The sequence below is a fragment of the Crinia signifera genome, chromosome 6, assembly GCF_055691185.1.
Source record: "Crinia signifera chromosome 6, ASM5569118v1, whole genome shotgun sequence".
NCBI classification, from domain to species: Eukaryota; Metazoa; Chordata; class Amphibia; order Anura; family Myobatrachidae; genus Crinia; species Crinia signifera.
In genome coordinates this window covers 57,805,736-57,821,133 of record NC_139222.1, presented here as the reverse complement: position 1 = coordinate 57,821,133, position 15,398 = coordinate 57,805,736, and the positions used below count along the sequence as shown (strand labels likewise).

Genomic DNA, 15,398 nt, shown 5'->3' with positions numbered 1-15,398 from the left:
AACTACTAAAGAGGCTCAACACTGTTTAGCTGCCAAAAGCAGTTGGAATTCGGCCTAAACAGTGTGGTAAGTCTTTAGGTGATGGCTATTGTGTCTGTTTGAACTCTTCCAAATGTCTGTGCTGGCAATAAAAAGAAAACGTTTCCAATCTAAATAGCTAGAGAATAAAAACAATTTGCCAGTAATGTGAAAAAACCTACAGCACCTGGTGTTCCCATGTGGTCTCCCACCCAAGTACTAACCAGGCCCAACACTGCTTAGCTTCCAAGATCAGACGAGATTGGGCCTATCCAATGTGGTATGGCTGTAGGTGAGATACAGGCACTTTTTTGCCCTCTTCTACTTCTATCACCAGGTAAGCTAATACAAAAGTTTCCTAACTGTATTGGCTTACTGAAAAAAATCATGTGTTGGTAATGTAAAAAGACCTACAGGACATGATATTATCAGGGGGTCTTAAATTAAACTACTAAATAGCCTCAACACTGTTTACCTGCCAAAAGCAGTTGGAATTGGGCCAAAACAGTGTGGTAAGTCTTTAGGTGATGGATATTGTGTCTGTTTTACCTCTTCCAAATGTCAGTGCTGGCAATAAAAAGAAAAAGTTTCCAATTTAAATAGCTAGAGAATAAAAACAATTAGCCAGTAATATGAAAAAACCTACAGCACCTGGTGTTCCCATGTGGTCTCCCACCCAAGTACTAACCAGGCCCAACACTGCTTAGCTTCCAAGATCAGACGAGATTGGGCCTATCCAATGTGGTATGGCTGTAGGTGAGATACAGGCACTTTTTTGCCCTCTTCTACTTCTATCACCAGGTAAGCTAATAAAAAAGTTTCCTAACTGTATTGGCTTACTTAAAAAAAATCATGTGTTGGTAATGTAAAAAGACCTACAGGACATGATATTAGCAGGGGTTCTTAAATTAAACTACTAAAGAGCCTCAACACTGTTTAGCTGCCAAAAGCAGTTGGAATTGGGCCTAAACAGTGTGGTAAGTCTTTAGGTGATGGATATTGTGTCTGTTTTACCTCTTCCAAATGTCAGTGCTGGCAATAAAAAGAAAAAGTTTCCAATTTAAATAGCTAGAGAATAAAAACAATTTGCCAGTAATGTGAAAAAACCTACAGCACCTGGTGTTTCCATGTGGTCTCCCACCCAAGTACTAACCAGGCCCAACACTGCTTAGCTTCCAAGATCAGACGAGGTTGGGCCTATCCAATGTGGTATGGCTGTAGATGAGATACAGGCACTTTTTTGCCCTCTTCTACTTCTATCACCAGGTAAGCTAATACAAAATTTTCCTAACTGTATTGGCTTACTGAAAAAAATCATGTGTTGGTAATGTAAAAAGACCTACAGGACATGATATTAGCAGGGGGTCTTAAATTAAACTACTAAAGAGGCTCAACACTGTTTAGCTGCCAAAAGCAGTTGGAATTGGGCCTAAACAGTGTGGTAAGTCTTTAGGTGATGGCTATTGTGTCTGTTTGACCTCTTCCAAATGTCTGTGCTGGCAATAAAAAGAAAAAGTTTCCAATTTAAATAGCTAGAGAATAAAAACAATTAGCCAGTAATGTGAAAAAACCTACAGCACCTGGTGTTCCCATGTGGTCTCCCACCCAAGTACTAACCAGGCCCAACACTGCTTAGCTTCCAAGATCAGACGAGATTGGGCCTATCCAATGTGGTATGGCTGTAGGTGAGATACAGGCACTTTTTTGCCCTCTTCTACTTCTATCACCAGGTAAGCTAATAAAAAAGTTTCCTAACTGTATTGGCTTACTGAAAAAAATCATGTGTTGGTAATGTAAAAAGACCTACAGGACATGATATTAGCAGGGGGTCTTAAATTAAACTACTAAATAGCCTCAACACTGTTTACCTGCCAAAAGCAGTTGGAATTGGGCCAAAACAGTGTGGTAAGTCTTTAGGTGATGGATATTGTGTCTGTTTTACCTCTTCCAAATGTCAGTGCTGGCAATAAAAAGAAAAAGTTTCCAATTTAAATAGCTAGAGAATAAAAACAATTTGCCAGTAATGTGAAAAAACCTACAGCACCTGGTGTTTCCATGTGGTCTCCCACCCAAGTACTAACCAGGCCCAACACTGCTTAGCTTCCAAGATCAGACGAGGTTGGGCCTATCCAATGTGGTATGGCTGTAGGTGAGATGCAGGCACTTTTTTGCCCTCTTCTACTTCTATCACCAGGTAAGCTAATACAAAAGTTTCCTAACTGTATTGGCTTACTGAAAAAAATCATGTGTTGGTAATGTAAAAAGACCTACAGGACATGATATTAGCAGGGGGTCTTAAATTAAACTACTAAAGAGGCTCAACACTGTTTAGCTGCCAAAAGCAGTTGGAATTCGGCCTAAACAGTGTGGTAAGTCTTTAGGTGATGGATATTGTGTCTGTTTTACCTCTTCCAAATGTCAGTGCTGGCAATAAAAAGAAAAAGTTTCAAATTTAAATAGCTAGAGAATAAAAACAATTAGCCAGTAATGTGAAAAAACCTACAGCACCTGGTGTTCCCATGTGGTCTCCCACCCAAGTACTAACCAGGCCCAACACTGCTTAGCTTCCAAGATCAGACGAGATTGGGCCTATCCAATGTGGTATGGCTGTAGGTGAAATACAGGCACTTTTTTGCCCTCTTCTACTTCTATCACCAGGTAAGCTAATAAAAAAGTTTCCTAACTGTATTGGCTTACTTAAAAAAAATCATGTGTTGGTAATGTAAAAAGACCTACAGGACATGATATTAGCAGGGGGTCTTAAATTAAACTACTAAAGAGCCTCAACACTGTTTAGCTGCCAAAAGCAGTTGGAATTGGGCCTAAACAGTGTGGTAAGTCTTTAGGTGATGGATATTGTGTCTGTTTTACCTCTTCCAAATGTCAGTGCTGGCAATAAAAAGAAAAAGTTTCCAATTTAAATAGCTAGAGAATAAAAACAATTTGCCAGTAATGTGAAAAAACCTACAGCACCTGGTGTTCCCATGTGGTCTCCCACCCAAGTACTATCCAGGCCCAACACTGCTTAGCTTACAAGATCAGACAAGATTGGGCCTATCCAATGTGGTATGGCTGTAGGTGAGATACAGGCACTTATTTGCCCTCTTCTACTTCTATCACCAGGTAAGCTAATAAAAAAGTTTCCTAACTGTATTGGCTTACTGAAAAAAATCATATGTTGGTAACGTAAAAAGACCTACAGGACATGATATTAGCAGGGGGTCTTAAATTAAACTACTAAAGAGGCTCAACACTGTTTAGCTGCCAAAAGCAGTTGGAATTCGGCCTAAACAGTGTGGTAAGTCTTTAGGTGATGGCTATTGTTTCTGTTTGACCTCTTCCAAATGTCTGTACTGGCAATAAAAAGAAAAAGTTTCCAATTTAAATAGCTAGAGAATAAAAACAATTTGCCTGTAATGTGAAAAAACCTACAGCACCTGGTGTTCCCATGTGGTCTCCCACCCATGTACTAACCAGGCCCAACACTGCTTAGCTTCCAAGATCAGACGAGAATGGGCCTATCCAATGTGGTATGGCTGTAGGTGAGATACAGGCACTTTTTTGCCCTCTTCTACTTCTATCACCAGGTAAGCTAATAAAAAAGTTTCCTAACTGTATTGGCTTACTGAAAAAAATCATGTACTGGTAATGTAAAAAGACCTACAGGACATGATATTAGCAGGGGGTCTTAAATTAAACTACTAAAGAGGCTCAACACTGTTTAGCTGCCAAAAGCAGTTGGAATTTGGCCTAAACAGTGTGGTAAGTCTTTAGGTGATGGCTATTGTGTCTGTTTGACCTCTTCCAAATGTCTGTACTGGCAATAAAAAGAAAAAGTTTCCAATTTAAATAGCTAGAGAATAAAAACAATTTGCCTGTAATGTGAAAAAACCTACAGCACCTGGTGTTCCCATGTGGTCTCCCACCCAAGTACTAACCAGGCCCAACACTGCTTAGCTTCCAAGATCAGACGAGATTGGGCCTATCCAATGTGGTATGGCTGTAGGTGAGATACAGGCACTTTTTTGCCCTCTTCTACTTCTATCACCAGGTAAGCTAATACAAAAGTTTCCTAACTGTATTGGCTTACTGAAAAAAATCATGTGTTGGTAATGTAAAAAGACCTACAGGACATGATATTAGCAGGGAGTCTTAAATTAAACTACTAAAGAGGCCCAACACTGTTTAGCTGCCAAAAGCAGTTGGAATTGGGCCTAAACAGTGTGGTAAGTCTTTAGGTGATGGCTATTGTGTCTGTTTGACCTCTTCCAAATGTCTGTACTGGCAATAAAAATAAAAAGTTTCCAATTTAAATAGCTAGAGAATAAAAACAATTTGCCTGTAATGTGAAAAAACCTACTGCACCTGGTGTTCCCATGTGGTCTCCCACCCAAGTACTAACCAGGCCCAATACTGCTTAGCTTCCAGGATCAGACGAGATTGGGCCTATCCAATGTGGTATGACTGTAGATGAGATACAGGCACTTTTTTGCCCTCTTCTACTTCTATCACCAGGTAAGCTAATAAAAAAGTTTCCTAACTGTATTGGCTTACTGAAAAAAATCATGTGTTGGTAATGTAAAAAGACCTACAGGACATGATATTAGCAGGGGGTCTTAAATTAAACTACTAAAGAGGCTCAACACTGTTTAGCTGCCAAAAGCAGTTGGAATTGGGCCTAAACAGTGTGGTAAGTCTTTAGGTGATGGCTATTGTGTCTGTTTGACCTCTTCCAAATGTCTGTGCTGGCAATAAAAAGAAAAAGTTTCCTATTTAAATAGCTAGAGAATAAAAACAATTTGCCAGTAATGTGAAAAAAACATACAGCACCTGGTGTCCCCATGTGGTCTCCCACCCAAGTACTAACCAGGCCCAACACTGCTTAGCTTCCAAGATCAGATGAGATTGGGCCTATCCAATGTGGTATGGCTGTAGGTGAGTTAAAGCCACTTTTTTGCCCTCTTCTACTTCTATCACCAGGTAAGCTAATAAAAAAGTTTCCTAACTGTATTGGCTTACTGAAAAAAATCATGTGTTGGTAATGTAAAAAGACCTACAGGACATGATATTAGCAGGGAGTCTTAAATTAAACTACTAAAGAGGCCCAACACTGTTTAGCTGCCAAAAGCAGTTGGAATTGGGCCTAAACAGTGTGGTAAGTCTTTAGGTGATGGCTATTGTGTCTGTTTGACCTCTTCCAAATGTCTGTACTGGCAATAAAAATAAAAAGTTTCCAATTTAAATAGCTAGAGAATAAAAACAATTTGCCTGTAATGTGAAAAAACCTACAGCACCTGGTGTTCACATGTGGTCTCTCACCCAAGTACTAACCAGGCCCAACACTGCTTAGCTTCCAAGATCAGACGAGATTGGGCCTATCCAATGTGGTATGGCTGTAGTTGAGATACAGGCACTTTTTTGCCCTCTTCTACTTCTATCACCAGGTAAGCTAATAAAAAAGTTTCCTAACTGTATTGGCTTATTGAAAAAAATCATGTGTTGGTAATGTAAAAAGACCTACAGGACATGATATTAGCAGGGGGTCTTAAATTAAACTAATAAAGAGGCTCAACACTGTTTAGCTGCCAAAAGCAGTTGGAATTGGGCCTAAACAGTTTGGTAAGTCTTTAGGTGATGGCTATTGTGTCTGTTTGACCTCTTCCAAATGTCTGTGCTGGCAATAAAAAGATAAAGTTTCCTATTTAAATAGCTAGAGAATAAAAACAATTTGCCAGTAATGTGAAAAAACCTACAGCACCTGGTGTTCCCATGTGGTCTCCCACCCAAGTACTAACCAGGCCCAACACTGCTTAGCTTCCAAGATCAGACGAGATTGGGCATATCCAATGTGGTATGGCTGTAGGTGAGTTAAAGGCACTTTTTTGCCCGCTTCTACTTCTATCACCAGGTAAGCTAATACAAAAGTTTCCTAACTGTATTGGCTTACTGAAAAAAATCATGTGTTGGTAATGTAAAAAGACCTACAGGACATGATATTAGCAGGGGGTCTTAAATTAAACTACTAAAGAGGCTCAACACTGTTTAGCTGCCAAAAGCAGTTGGAATTGGGCCTAAACAGTGTGGCAAGTCTTTAGGTGATGGCTATTGTGTCTGTTTGACCTCTTCCAAATGTCTGTGCTGGCAATAAAAAGAAAAAGTTTCCAATTTAAATAGCTAGAGAATAAAAACAATTAGCCAGTAATATGAAAAAACCTACAGCACCTGGTGTTCCCATGTGGTCTCCCACCCAAGTACTAACCAGGCCCAACACTGCTTAGCTTCCAAGATCAGACGAGATTGGGCCTATCCAATGTGGTATGGCTGTAGGTGAGATACAGGCACTTTTTTGCCCTCTTCTACTTCTATCACCAGGTAAGCTAATAAAAAAGTTTCCTAACTGTATTGGCTTAATTAAAAAAAATCATGTGTTGGTAATGTAAAAAGACCTACAGGACATGATATTAGCAGGGGGTCTTAAATTAAACTACTAAAGAGCCTCAACACTGTTTAGCTGCCAAAAGCAGTTGGAATTGGGCCTAAACAGTGTGGTAAGTCTTTAGGTGATGGATATTGTGTCTGTTTTACCTCTTCCAAATGTCAGTGCTGGCAATAAAAAGAAAAAGTTTCCAATTTAAATAGCTAGAGAATAAAAACAATTTGCCAGTAATGTGAAAAAACCTACAGCACCTGGTGTTCCCATGTGGTCTCCCACCCAAGTACTATCCAGGCCCAACACTGCTTAGCTTCCAAGATCAGACAAGATTGGGCCTATCCAATGTGGTATGGCTGTAGGTGAGATACAGGCACTTATTTGCCCTCTTCTACTTCTATCACCAGGTAAGCTAATAAAAAAGTTTCCTAACTGTATTGGCTTACTGAAAAAAATCATATGTTGGTAACGTAAAAAGACCACAGGACATGATATTAGCAGGGGGTCTTAAATTAAACTACTAAAGAGGCTCAACACTGTTTAGCTGCCAAAAGCAGTTGGAATTCGGCCTAAACAGTGTGGTAAGTCTTTAGGTGATGGCTATTGTGTCTGTTTGAACTCTTCCAAATGTCTGTGCTGGCAATAAAAAGAAAACGTTTCCAATCTAAATAGCTAGAGAATAAAAACAATTTGCCAGTAATGTGAAAAAACCTACAGCACCTGGTGTTCCCATGTGGTCTCCCACCCAAGTACTAATCAGGCCCAACACTGCTTAGCTTCCAAGATCAGACGAGATTGGGCCTATCCAATGTGGTATGGCTGTAGGTGAGATACAGGCACTTTTTTGCCCTCTTCTACTTCTATCACCAGGTAAGCTAATACAAAAGTTTCCTAACTGTATTGGCTTACTGAAAAAAATCATGTGTTGGTAATGTAAAAAGACCTACAGGACATGATATTAGCAGGGAGTCTTAAATTAAACTACTAAAGAGGCCCAACACTGTTTAGCTGCCAAAAGCAGTTGGAATTGGGCCTAAACAGTGTGGTAAGTCTTTAGGTGATGGCTATTGTGTCTGTTTGACCTCTTCCAAATGTCTGTACTGGCAATAAAAATAAAAAGTTTCCAATTTAAATAGCTAGAGAATAAAAACAATTTGCCTGTAATGTGAAAAAACCTACAGCACCTGGTGTTCCCATGTGGTCTCTCACCCAAGTACTAACCAGGCCCAACACTGCTTAGCTTCCAAGATCAGACGAGATTGGGCCTATCCAATGTGGTATGGCTGTAGTTGAGATTCAGGCACTTTTTTGCCCTCTTCTACTTCTATCACCAGGTAAGCTAATAAAAAAGTTTCCTAACTGTATTGGCTTACTGAAAAAAATCATGTGTTGGTAATGTAAAAAGACCTACAGGACATGATATTAGCAGGGGGTCTTAAATTAAACTAATAAAGAGGCTCAACACTGTTTAGCTGCCAAAAGCAGTTGGAATTGGGCCTAAACAGTTTGGTAAGTCTTTAGGTGATGGCTATTGTGTCTGTTTGACCTCTTCCAAATGTCTGTGCTGGCAATAAAAAGATAAAGTTTCCTATTTAAATAGCTAGAGAATAAAAACAATTTGCCAGTAATGTGAAAAAACCTACAGCACCTGGTGTTCCCATGTGGTCTCCCACCCAAGTACTAACCAGGCCCAACACTGCTTAGCTTCCAAGATCAGACGAGATTGGGCATATCCAATGTGGTATGGCTGTAGGTGAGTTAAAGGCACTTTTTTGCCCGCTTCTACTTCTATCACCAGGTAAGCTAATACAAAAGTTTCCTAACTGTATTGGCTTACTGAAAAAAATCATGTGTTGGTAATGTAAAAAGACCTACAGGACATGATATTAGCAGGGGGTCTTAAATTAAACTACTAAAGAGGCTCAACACTGTTTAGCTGCCAAAAGCAGTTGGAATTGGGCCTAAACAGTGTGGCAAGTCTTTAGGTGATGGCTATTGTGTCTGTTTGACCTCTTCCAAATGTCTGTGCTGGCAATAAAAAGAAAAAGTTTCCAATTTAAATAGCTAGAGAATAAAAACAATTAGCCAGTAATATGAAAAAACCTACAGCACCTGGTGTTCCCATGTGGTCTCCCACCCAAGTACTAACCAGGCCCAACACTGCTTAGCTTCCAAGATCAGACGAGATTGGGCCTATCCAATGTGGTATGGCTGTAGGTGAGATACAGGCACTTTTTTGCCCTCTTCTACTTCTATCACCAGGTAAGCTAATAAAAAAGTTTCCTAACTGTATTGGCTTACTTAAAAAAAATCATGTGTTGGTAATGTAAAAAGACCTACAGGACATGATATTAGCAGGGGGTCTTAAATTAAACTACTAAAGAGCCTCAACACTGTTTAGCTGCCAAAAGCAGTTGGAATTGGGCCTAAACAGTGTGGTAAGTCTTTAGGTGATGGATATTGTGTCTGTTTTACCTCTTCCAAATGTCAGTGCTGGCAATAAAAAGAAAAAGTTTCCAATTTAAATAGCTAGAGAATAAAAACAATTTGCCAGTAATGTGAAAAAACCTACAGCACCTGGTGTTCCCATGTGGTCTCCCACCCAAGTACTATCCAGGCCCAACACTGCTTAGCTTCCAAGATCAGACAAGATTGGGCCTATCCAATGTGGTATGGCTGTAGGTGAGATACAGGCACTTATTTGCCCTCTTCTACTTCTATCACCAGGTAAGCTAATAAAAAAGTTTCCTAACTGTATTGGCTTACTGAAAAAAATCATATGTTGGTAACGTAAAAAGACCACAGGACATGATATTAGCAGGGGGTCTTAAATTAAACTACTAAAGAGGCTCAACACTGTTTAGCTGCCAAAAGCAGTTGGAATTCGGCCTAAACAGTGTGGTAAGTCTTTAGGTGATGGCTATTGTGTCTGTTTGAACTCTTCCAAATGTCTGTGCTGGCAATAAAAAGAAAACGTTTCCAATCTAAATAGCTAGAGAATAAAAACAATTTGCCAGTAATGTGAAAAAACCTACAGCACCTGGTGTTCCCATATGGTCTCCCACCCAAGTACTAACCAGGCCCAACACTGCTTAGCTTCCAAGATCAGACGAGATTGGGCCTATCCAATGTGGTATGGGTGTAGGTGAGATACAGGCACTTTTTTGCCCTCTTCTACTTCTATCACCAGGTAAGTTATAAAAAAGTTACCTAACTGTATTGGCTTACTGAAAAAAATCATGTGTTGGTAATGTAAAAAGACCTACAGGACATGATATTATCAGGGGGTCTTAAATTAAACTACTAAATAGCCTCAACACTGTTTACCTGCCAAAAGCAGTTGGAATTGGGCCTAAACAGTGTGGTAAGTCTTTAGGTGATGGATATTGTGTCTGTTTTACCTCTTCCAAATGTCAGTGCTGGCAATAAAAAGAAAAAGTTTCCAATTTAAATAGCTAGAGAATAAAAACAATTTGCCAGTAATGTGAAAAAACCTACAGCACCTGGTGTTTTCATGTGGTCTCCCACCCAAGTACTAACCAGGCCCAACACTGCTTAGCTTCCAAGATCAGACGAGGTTGGGCCTATCCAATGTGGTATGGCTGTAGATGAGATACAGGCACTTTTTTGCCCTCTTCTACTTCTATCATCAGGTAAGCTAATACAAAATTTTCCTAACTGTATTGGCTTACTGAAAAAAATCATGTGTTGGTAATGTAAAAAGACCTACAGGACATGATATTAGCAGGGGGTCTTAAATTAAACTACTAAAGAGGCTCAACACTGTTTAGCTGCCAAAAGCAGTTGGAATTGGGCCTAAACAGTGTGGTAAGTCTTTAGGTGATGGCTATTGTGTCTGTTTGACCTCTTCCAAATGTCTGTGCTGGCAATAAAAAGAAAAAAGTTTCCAATTTAAATAGCTAGAGAATAAAAACAATTAGCCAGTAATGTGAAAAAACCTACAGCACCTGGTGTTCCCATGTGGTCTCCCACCCAAGTACTAACCAGGCCCAACACTGCTTAGCTTCCAAGATCAGACGAGATTGGGCCTATCCAATGTGGTATGGCTGTAGGTGAGATACAGGCACTTTTTTGCCCTCTTCTACTTCTATCACCAGGTAAGCTAATAAAAAAGTTTCCTAACTGTATTGGCTTACTGAAAAAAATCATGTGTTGGTAATGTAAAAAGACCTACAGGACATGATATTAGCAGGGGGTCTTAAATTAAACTACTAAATAGCCTCAACACTGTTTACCTGCCAAAAGCAGTTGGAATTGGGCCAAAACAGTGTGGTAAGTCTTTAGGTGATGGATATTGTGTCTGTTTTACCTCTTCCAAATGTCAGTGCTGGCAATAAAAAGAAAAAGTTTCCAATTTAAATAGCTAGAGAATAAAAACAATTTGCCAGTATTGTGAAAAAACCTACAGCACCTGGTGTTTCCATGTGGTCTCCCACCCAAGTACTAACCAGGCCCAACACTGCTTAGCTTCCAAGATCAGACGAGGTTGGGCCTATCCAATGTGGTATGGCTGTAGGTGAGATACAGGCACTTTTTTGCCCTCTTCTACTTCTATCACCAGGTAAGCTAATACAAAAGTTTCCTAACTGTATTGGCTTACTGAAAAAAATCATGTGTTGGTAATGTAAAAAGACCTACAGGACATGATATTAGCAGGGGGTCTTAAATTAAACTACTAAAGAGGCTCAACACTGTTTAGCTGCCAAAAGCAGTTGGAATTGGGCCTAAACAGTGTGTCAAGTCTTTAGGTGATGGCTATTGTGTCTGTTTGACCTCTTCCAAATGTCTGTGCTGGCAATAAAAAGAAAAAGTTTCCAATTTAAATAGCTAGAGAATAAAAACAATTAGCCAGTAATGTGAAAAAACCTACAGCACCTGGTGTTCCCATGTGGTCTCCCACCCAAGTACTAACCAGGCCCAACACTGCTTAGCTTCCAAGATCAGACGAGATTGGGCCTATCCAATGTGGTATGGCTGTAGGTGAGATACAGGCACTTTTTTGCCCTCTTCTACTTCTATCACCAGGTAAGCTAATAAAAAAGTTTCCTAACTGTATTGGCTTACTTAAAAAAAATCATGTGTTGGTAATGTAAAAAGACCTACAGGACATGATATTAGCAGGGGGTCTTAAATTAAACTACTAAAGAGCCTCAACACTGTTTAGCTGCCAAAAGCAGTTGGAATTGGGCCTAAACAGTGTGGTAAGTCTTTAGGTGATGGATATTGTGTCTGTTTTACCTCTTCCAAATGTCAGTGCTGGCAATAAAAAGAAAAAGTTTCCAATTTAAATAGCTAGAGAATAAAAACAATTTGCCAGTAATGTGAAAAAACCTACAGCACCTGGTGTTCCCATGTGGTCTCCCACCCAAGTACTATCCAGGCCCAACACTGCTTAGCTTCCAAGATCAGACAAGATTGGGCCTATCCAATGTGGTATGGCTGTAGGTGAGATACAGGCACTTATTTGCCCTCTTCTACTTCTATCACCAGGTAAGCTAATAAAAAAGTTTCCTAACTGTATTGGCTTACTGAAAAAAATCATATGTTGGTAACGTAAAAAGACCTACAGGACATGATATTAGCAGGGGGTCTTAAATTAAACTACTAAAGAGGCTCAACACTGTTTAGCTGCCAAAAGCAGTTGGAATTCGGCCTAAACAGTGTGGTAAGTCTTTAGGTGATGGCTATTGTTTCTGTTTGACCTCTTCCAAATGTCTGTACTGGCAATAAAAAGAAAAAGTTTCCAATTTAAATAGCTAGAGAATAAAAACAATTTGCCTGTAATGTGAAAAAACCTACAGCACCTGGTGTTCCCATGTGGTCTCCCACCCATGTACTAACCAGGCCCAACACTGCTTAGCTTCCAAGATCAGACGAGAATGGGCCTATCCAATGTGGTATGGCTGTAGGTGAGATACAGGCACTTTTTTGCCCTCTTCTACTTCTATCACCAGGTAAGCTAATAAAAAAGTTTCCTAACTGTATTGGCTTACTGAAAAAAATCATGTGTTGGTAATGTAAAAAGACCTACAGGACATGATATTAGCAGGGGGTCTTAAATTAAACTACTAAAGAGGCTCAACACTGTTTAGCTGCCAAAAGCAGTTGGAATTGGGCCTAAACAGTGTGGTAAGTCTTTAGGTGATGGCTATTGTGTCTGTTTGACCTCTTCCAAATGTCTGTACTGGCAATAAAAAGAAAAAGTTTCCAATTTAAATAGCTAGAGAATAAAAACAATTTGCCTGTAATGTGAAAAAACCTACAGCACCTGGTGTTCCCATGTGGTCTCCCACCCAAGTACTAACCAGGCCCAACACTGCTTAGCTTCCAAGATCAGACGAGATTGGGCCTATCCAATGTGGTATGGCTGTAGGTGAGATACAGGCACTTTTTTGCCCTCTTCTACTTCTATCACCAGGTAAGCTAATAAAAAAGTTTCCTAACTGTATTGGCTTACTGAAAAAAATCATGTGTTGGTAATGTAAAAAGACCTACAGGACATGATATTAGCAGGGAGTCTTAAATTAAACTACTAAAGAGGCCCAACACTGTTTAGCTGCCAAAAGCAGTTGGAATTGGGCCTAAACAGTGTGGTAAGTCTTTAGGTGATGGCTATTGTGTCTGTTTGACCTCTTCCAAATGTCTGTACTGGCAATAAAAATAAAAAGTTTCCAATTTAAATAGCTAGAGAATAAAAACAATTTGCCTGTAATGTGAAAAAACCTACTGCTCCTGGTGTTCCCATGTGGTCTCCCACCCAAGTACTAACCAGGCCCAATACTGCTTAGCTTCCAGGATCAGACGAGATTGGGCCTATCCAATGTGGTATGGCTGTAGTTGAGATACAGGCACTTTTTTGCCCTCTTCTACTTCTATCACCAGGTAAGCTAATAAAAAAGTTTCCTAACTGTATTGGCTTACTGAAAAAAATCATGTGTTGGTAATGTAAAAAGACCTACAGGACATGATATTAGCAGGGGGTCTTAAATTAAACTACTAAAGAGGCTCAACACTGTTTAGCTGCCAAAAGCAGTTGGAATTGGGCCTAAACAGTGTGGTAAGTCTTTAGGTGATGGCTATTGTGTCTGTTTGACCTCTTCCAAATGTCTGTGCTGGCAATAAAAAGAAAAAGTTTCCTATTTAAATAGCTAGAGAATAAAAACAATTTGCCAGTAATGTGAAAAAACATACAGCACCTGGTGTCCCCATGTGGTCTCCCACCCAAGTACTAACCAGGCCCAACACTGCTTAGCTTCCAAGATCAGATGAGATTGGGCCTATCCAATGTGGTATGGCTGTAGGTGAGTTAAAGCCACTTTTTTGCCCTCTTCTACTTCTATCACCAGGTAAGCTAATAAAAAAGTTTCCTAACTGTATTGGCTTACTGAAAAAAATCATGTGTTGGTAATGTAAAAAGACCTACAGGACATGATATTAGCAGGGAGTCTTAAATTAAACTACTAAAGAGGCCCAACACTGTTTAGCTGCCAAAAGCAGTTGGAATTGGGCCTAAACAGTGTGGTAAGTCTTTAGGTGATGGCTATTGTGTCTGTTTGACCTCTTCCAAATGTCTGTACTGGCAATAAAAATAAAAAGTTTCCAATTTAAATAGCTAGAGAATAAAAACAATTTGCCTGTAATGTGAAAAAACCTACAGCACCTGGTGTTCCCATGTGGTCTCTCACCCAAGTACTAACCAGGCCCAACACTGCTTAGCTTCCAAGATCAGACGAGATTGGGCCTATCCAATGTGGTATGGCTGTAGTTGAGATACAGGCACTTTTTTGCCCTCTTCTACTTCTATCACCAGGTAAGCTAATAAAAAAGTTTCCTAACTGTATTGGCTTACTGAAAAAAATCATGTGTTGGTAATGTAAAAAGACCTACAGGACATGATATTAGCAGGGGGTCTTAAATTAAACTACTAAAGAGGCTCAACACTGTTTAGCTGCCAAAAGCAGTTGGAATTGGGCCTAAACAGTGTGGTAAGTCTTTAGGTGATGGCTATTGTGTCTGTTTGACCTCTTCCAAATGTCTGTACTGGCAATAAAAAGAAAAAGTTTCCAATTTAAATAGCTAGAGAATAAAAACAATTTGCCTGTAATGTGAAAAAACCTACAGCACCTGGTGTTCCCATGTGGTCTCCCACCCAAGTACTAACCAGGCCCAACACTGCTTAGCTTCCAAGATCAGACGAGATTGGGCCTATCCAATGTGGTATGGCTGTAGGTGAGATACAGGCACTTTTTTGCCCTCTTCTACTTCTATCACCAGGTAAGCTAATAAAAAAGTTTCCTAACTGTATTGGCTTACTGAAAAAAATCATGTGTTGGTAATGTAAAAAGACCTACAGGACATGATATTAGCAGGGAGTCTTAAATTAAACTACTAAAGAGGCCCAACACTGTTTAGCTGCCAAAAACAGTTGGAATTGGGCCTAAACAGTGTGGTAAGTCTTTAGGTGATGGCTATTGTGTCTGTTTGACCTCTTCCAAATGTCTGTACTGGCAATAAAAATAAAAAGTTTCCAATTTAAATAGCTAGAGAATAAAAACAATTTGCCTGTAATGTGAAAAAACCTACTGCTCCTGGTGTTCCCATGTGGTCTCCCACCCAAGTACTAACCAGGCCCAATACTGCTTAGCTTCCAGGATCAGACGAGATTGGGCCTATCCAATGTGGTATGGCTGTAGTTGAGATACAGGCACTTTTTTGCCCTCTTCTACTTCTATCACCAGGTAAGCTAATAAAAAAGTTTCCTAACTGTATTGGCTTACTGAAAAAAATCATGTGTTGGTAATGTAAAAAGACCTACAGGACATGATATTAGCAGGGGGTCTTAAATTAAACTACTAAAGAGGCTCAACACTGTTTAGCTGCCAAAAGCAGTTGGAATTGGGCCTAAACAGTGTGGTAAGTCTTTAGGTGA

General features: G+C 39.8%; 24 non-coding genes and 9 pseudogenes across 24 annotated transcripts; all 33 read right to left on the bottom strand.

The window, feature by feature from the left end:
- Positions 1-193: 193 nt before the first annotated feature.
- Positions 194-312, bottom strand: LOC146012398 (5S ribosomal RNA). Its single transcript, XR_014445564.1, has one exon. It is a non-coding gene; the product is annotated as a 5S ribosomal RNA (ribosomal RNA).
- Positions 313-657: 345 nt separating this feature from the next.
- Positions 658-776, bottom strand: LOC146012387 (5S ribosomal RNA). The gene has a single exon (XR_014445553.1). It is a non-coding gene; the product is annotated as a 5S ribosomal RNA (ribosomal RNA).
- Positions 777-1,122: 346 nt separating this feature from the next.
- On the bottom strand, positions 1,123-1,241 carry LOC146010632 (5S ribosomal RNA; annotated as a pseudogene).
- A 345-nt stretch (positions 1,242-1,586) lies between these two features.
- Positions 1,587-1,705, bottom strand: LOC146012375 (5S ribosomal RNA). The gene has a single exon (XR_014445542.1). It is a non-coding gene; the product is annotated as a 5S ribosomal RNA (ribosomal RNA).
- A 345-nt stretch (positions 1,706-2,050) lies between these two features.
- On the bottom strand, positions 2,051-2,169 carry LOC146017542 (5S ribosomal RNA). Its single transcript, XR_014450411.1, has one exon. It is a non-coding gene; the product is annotated as a 5S ribosomal RNA (ribosomal RNA).
- A 345-nt stretch (positions 2,170-2,514) lies between these two features.
- On the bottom strand, positions 2,515-2,633 carry LOC146012364 (5S ribosomal RNA). The gene has a single exon (XR_014445531.1). It is a non-coding gene; the product is annotated as a 5S ribosomal RNA (ribosomal RNA).
- A 346-nt stretch (positions 2,634-2,979) lies between these two features.
- Positions 2,980-3,098, bottom strand: LOC146010598 (5S ribosomal RNA; annotated as a pseudogene).
- Positions 3,099-3,443: 345 nt separating this feature from the next.
- LOC146010491 (5S ribosomal RNA) lies at positions 3,444-3,562 on the bottom strand (annotated as a pseudogene).
- A 345-nt stretch (positions 3,563-3,907) lies between these two features.
- Positions 3,908-4,026, bottom strand: LOC146012352 (5S ribosomal RNA). The gene has a single exon (XR_014445520.1). It is a non-coding gene; the product is annotated as a 5S ribosomal RNA (ribosomal RNA).
- A 345-nt stretch (positions 4,027-4,371) lies between these two features.
- Positions 4,372-4,490, bottom strand: LOC146011387 (5S ribosomal RNA; annotated as a pseudogene).
- Positions 4,491-4,836: 346 nt separating this feature from the next.
- LOC146017058 (5S ribosomal RNA) lies at positions 4,837-4,955 on the bottom strand. The gene has a single exon (XR_014449933.1). It is a non-coding gene; the product is annotated as a 5S ribosomal RNA (ribosomal RNA).
- A 345-nt stretch (positions 4,956-5,300) lies between these two features.
- Positions 5,301-5,419, bottom strand: LOC146010883 (5S ribosomal RNA; annotated as a pseudogene).
- A 345-nt stretch (positions 5,420-5,764) lies between these two features.
- Positions 5,765-5,883, bottom strand: LOC146012976 (5S ribosomal RNA). The gene has a single exon (XR_014445967.1). It is a non-coding gene; the product is annotated as a 5S ribosomal RNA (ribosomal RNA).
- A 345-nt stretch (positions 5,884-6,228) lies between these two features.
- Positions 6,229-6,347, bottom strand: LOC146012341 (5S ribosomal RNA). The gene has a single exon (XR_014445509.1). It is a non-coding gene; the product is annotated as a 5S ribosomal RNA (ribosomal RNA).
- Positions 6,348-6,693: 346 nt separating this feature from the next.
- Positions 6,694-6,812, bottom strand: LOC146016151 (5S ribosomal RNA). Its single transcript, XR_014449049.1, has one exon. It is a non-coding gene; the product is annotated as a 5S ribosomal RNA (ribosomal RNA).
- A 344-nt stretch (positions 6,813-7,156) lies between these two features.
- LOC146014053 (5S ribosomal RNA) lies at positions 7,157-7,275 on the bottom strand. The gene has a single exon (XR_014447012.1). It is a non-coding gene; the product is annotated as a 5S ribosomal RNA (ribosomal RNA).
- A 345-nt stretch (positions 7,276-7,620) lies between these two features.
- On the bottom strand, positions 7,621-7,739 carry LOC146010256 (5S ribosomal RNA). The gene has a single exon (XR_014444771.1). It is a non-coding gene; the product is annotated as a 5S ribosomal RNA (ribosomal RNA).
- Positions 7,740-8,084: 345 nt separating this feature from the next.
- LOC146012859 (5S ribosomal RNA) lies at positions 8,085-8,203 on the bottom strand. The gene has a single exon (XR_014445856.1). It is a non-coding gene; the product is annotated as a 5S ribosomal RNA (ribosomal RNA).
- Positions 8,204-8,548: 345 nt separating this feature from the next.
- Positions 8,549-8,667, bottom strand: LOC146012330 (5S ribosomal RNA). Its single transcript, XR_014445498.1, has one exon. It is a non-coding gene; the product is annotated as a 5S ribosomal RNA (ribosomal RNA).
- Positions 8,668-9,013: 346 nt separating this feature from the next.
- On the bottom strand, positions 9,014-9,132 carry LOC146016149 (5S ribosomal RNA). The gene has a single exon (XR_014449048.1). It is a non-coding gene; the product is annotated as a 5S ribosomal RNA (ribosomal RNA).
- Positions 9,133-9,476: 344 nt separating this feature from the next.
- LOC146016940 (5S ribosomal RNA) lies at positions 9,477-9,595 on the bottom strand. The gene has a single exon (XR_014449819.1). It is a non-coding gene; the product is annotated as a 5S ribosomal RNA (ribosomal RNA).
- Positions 9,596-9,939: 344 nt separating this feature from the next.
- Positions 9,940-10,058, bottom strand: LOC146010819 (5S ribosomal RNA; annotated as a pseudogene).
- Positions 10,059-10,404: 346 nt separating this feature from the next.
- Positions 10,405-10,523, bottom strand: LOC146012319 (5S ribosomal RNA). The gene has a single exon (XR_014445487.1). It is a non-coding gene; the product is annotated as a 5S ribosomal RNA (ribosomal RNA).
- Positions 10,524-10,868: 345 nt separating this feature from the next.
- On the bottom strand, positions 10,869-10,987 carry LOC146017541 (5S ribosomal RNA). The gene has a single exon (XR_014450410.1). It is a non-coding gene; the product is annotated as a 5S ribosomal RNA (ribosomal RNA).
- A 345-nt stretch (positions 10,988-11,332) lies between these two features.
- Positions 11,333-11,451, bottom strand: LOC146012308 (5S ribosomal RNA). The gene has a single exon (XR_014445476.1). It is a non-coding gene; the product is annotated as a 5S ribosomal RNA (ribosomal RNA).
- Positions 11,452-11,797: 346 nt separating this feature from the next.
- LOC146016148 (5S ribosomal RNA) lies at positions 11,798-11,916 on the bottom strand. The gene has a single exon (XR_014449047.1). It is a non-coding gene; the product is annotated as a 5S ribosomal RNA (ribosomal RNA).
- A 345-nt stretch (positions 11,917-12,261) lies between these two features.
- LOC146010490 (5S ribosomal RNA) lies at positions 12,262-12,380 on the bottom strand (annotated as a pseudogene).
- A 345-nt stretch (positions 12,381-12,725) lies between these two features.
- LOC146012296 (5S ribosomal RNA) lies at positions 12,726-12,844 on the bottom strand. Its single transcript, XR_014445464.1, has one exon. It is a non-coding gene; the product is annotated as a 5S ribosomal RNA (ribosomal RNA).
- A 345-nt stretch (positions 12,845-13,189) lies between these two features.
- On the bottom strand, positions 13,190-13,308 carry LOC146011485 (5S ribosomal RNA; annotated as a pseudogene).
- Positions 13,309-13,653: 345 nt separating this feature from the next.
- On the bottom strand, positions 13,654-13,772 carry LOC146017057 (5S ribosomal RNA). The gene has a single exon (XR_014449932.1). It is a non-coding gene; the product is annotated as a 5S ribosomal RNA (ribosomal RNA).
- Positions 13,773-14,117: 345 nt separating this feature from the next.
- Positions 14,118-14,236, bottom strand: LOC146010255 (5S ribosomal RNA). Its single transcript, XR_014444770.1, has one exon. It is a non-coding gene; the product is annotated as a 5S ribosomal RNA (ribosomal RNA).
- Positions 14,237-14,581: 345 nt separating this feature from the next.
- LOC146012284 (5S ribosomal RNA) lies at positions 14,582-14,700 on the bottom strand. Its single transcript, XR_014445453.1, has one exon. It is a non-coding gene; the product is annotated as a 5S ribosomal RNA (ribosomal RNA).
- Positions 14,701-15,045: 345 nt separating this feature from the next.
- On the bottom strand, positions 15,046-15,164 carry LOC146011483 (5S ribosomal RNA; annotated as a pseudogene).
- Positions 15,165-15,398: the final 234 nt, after the last annotated feature.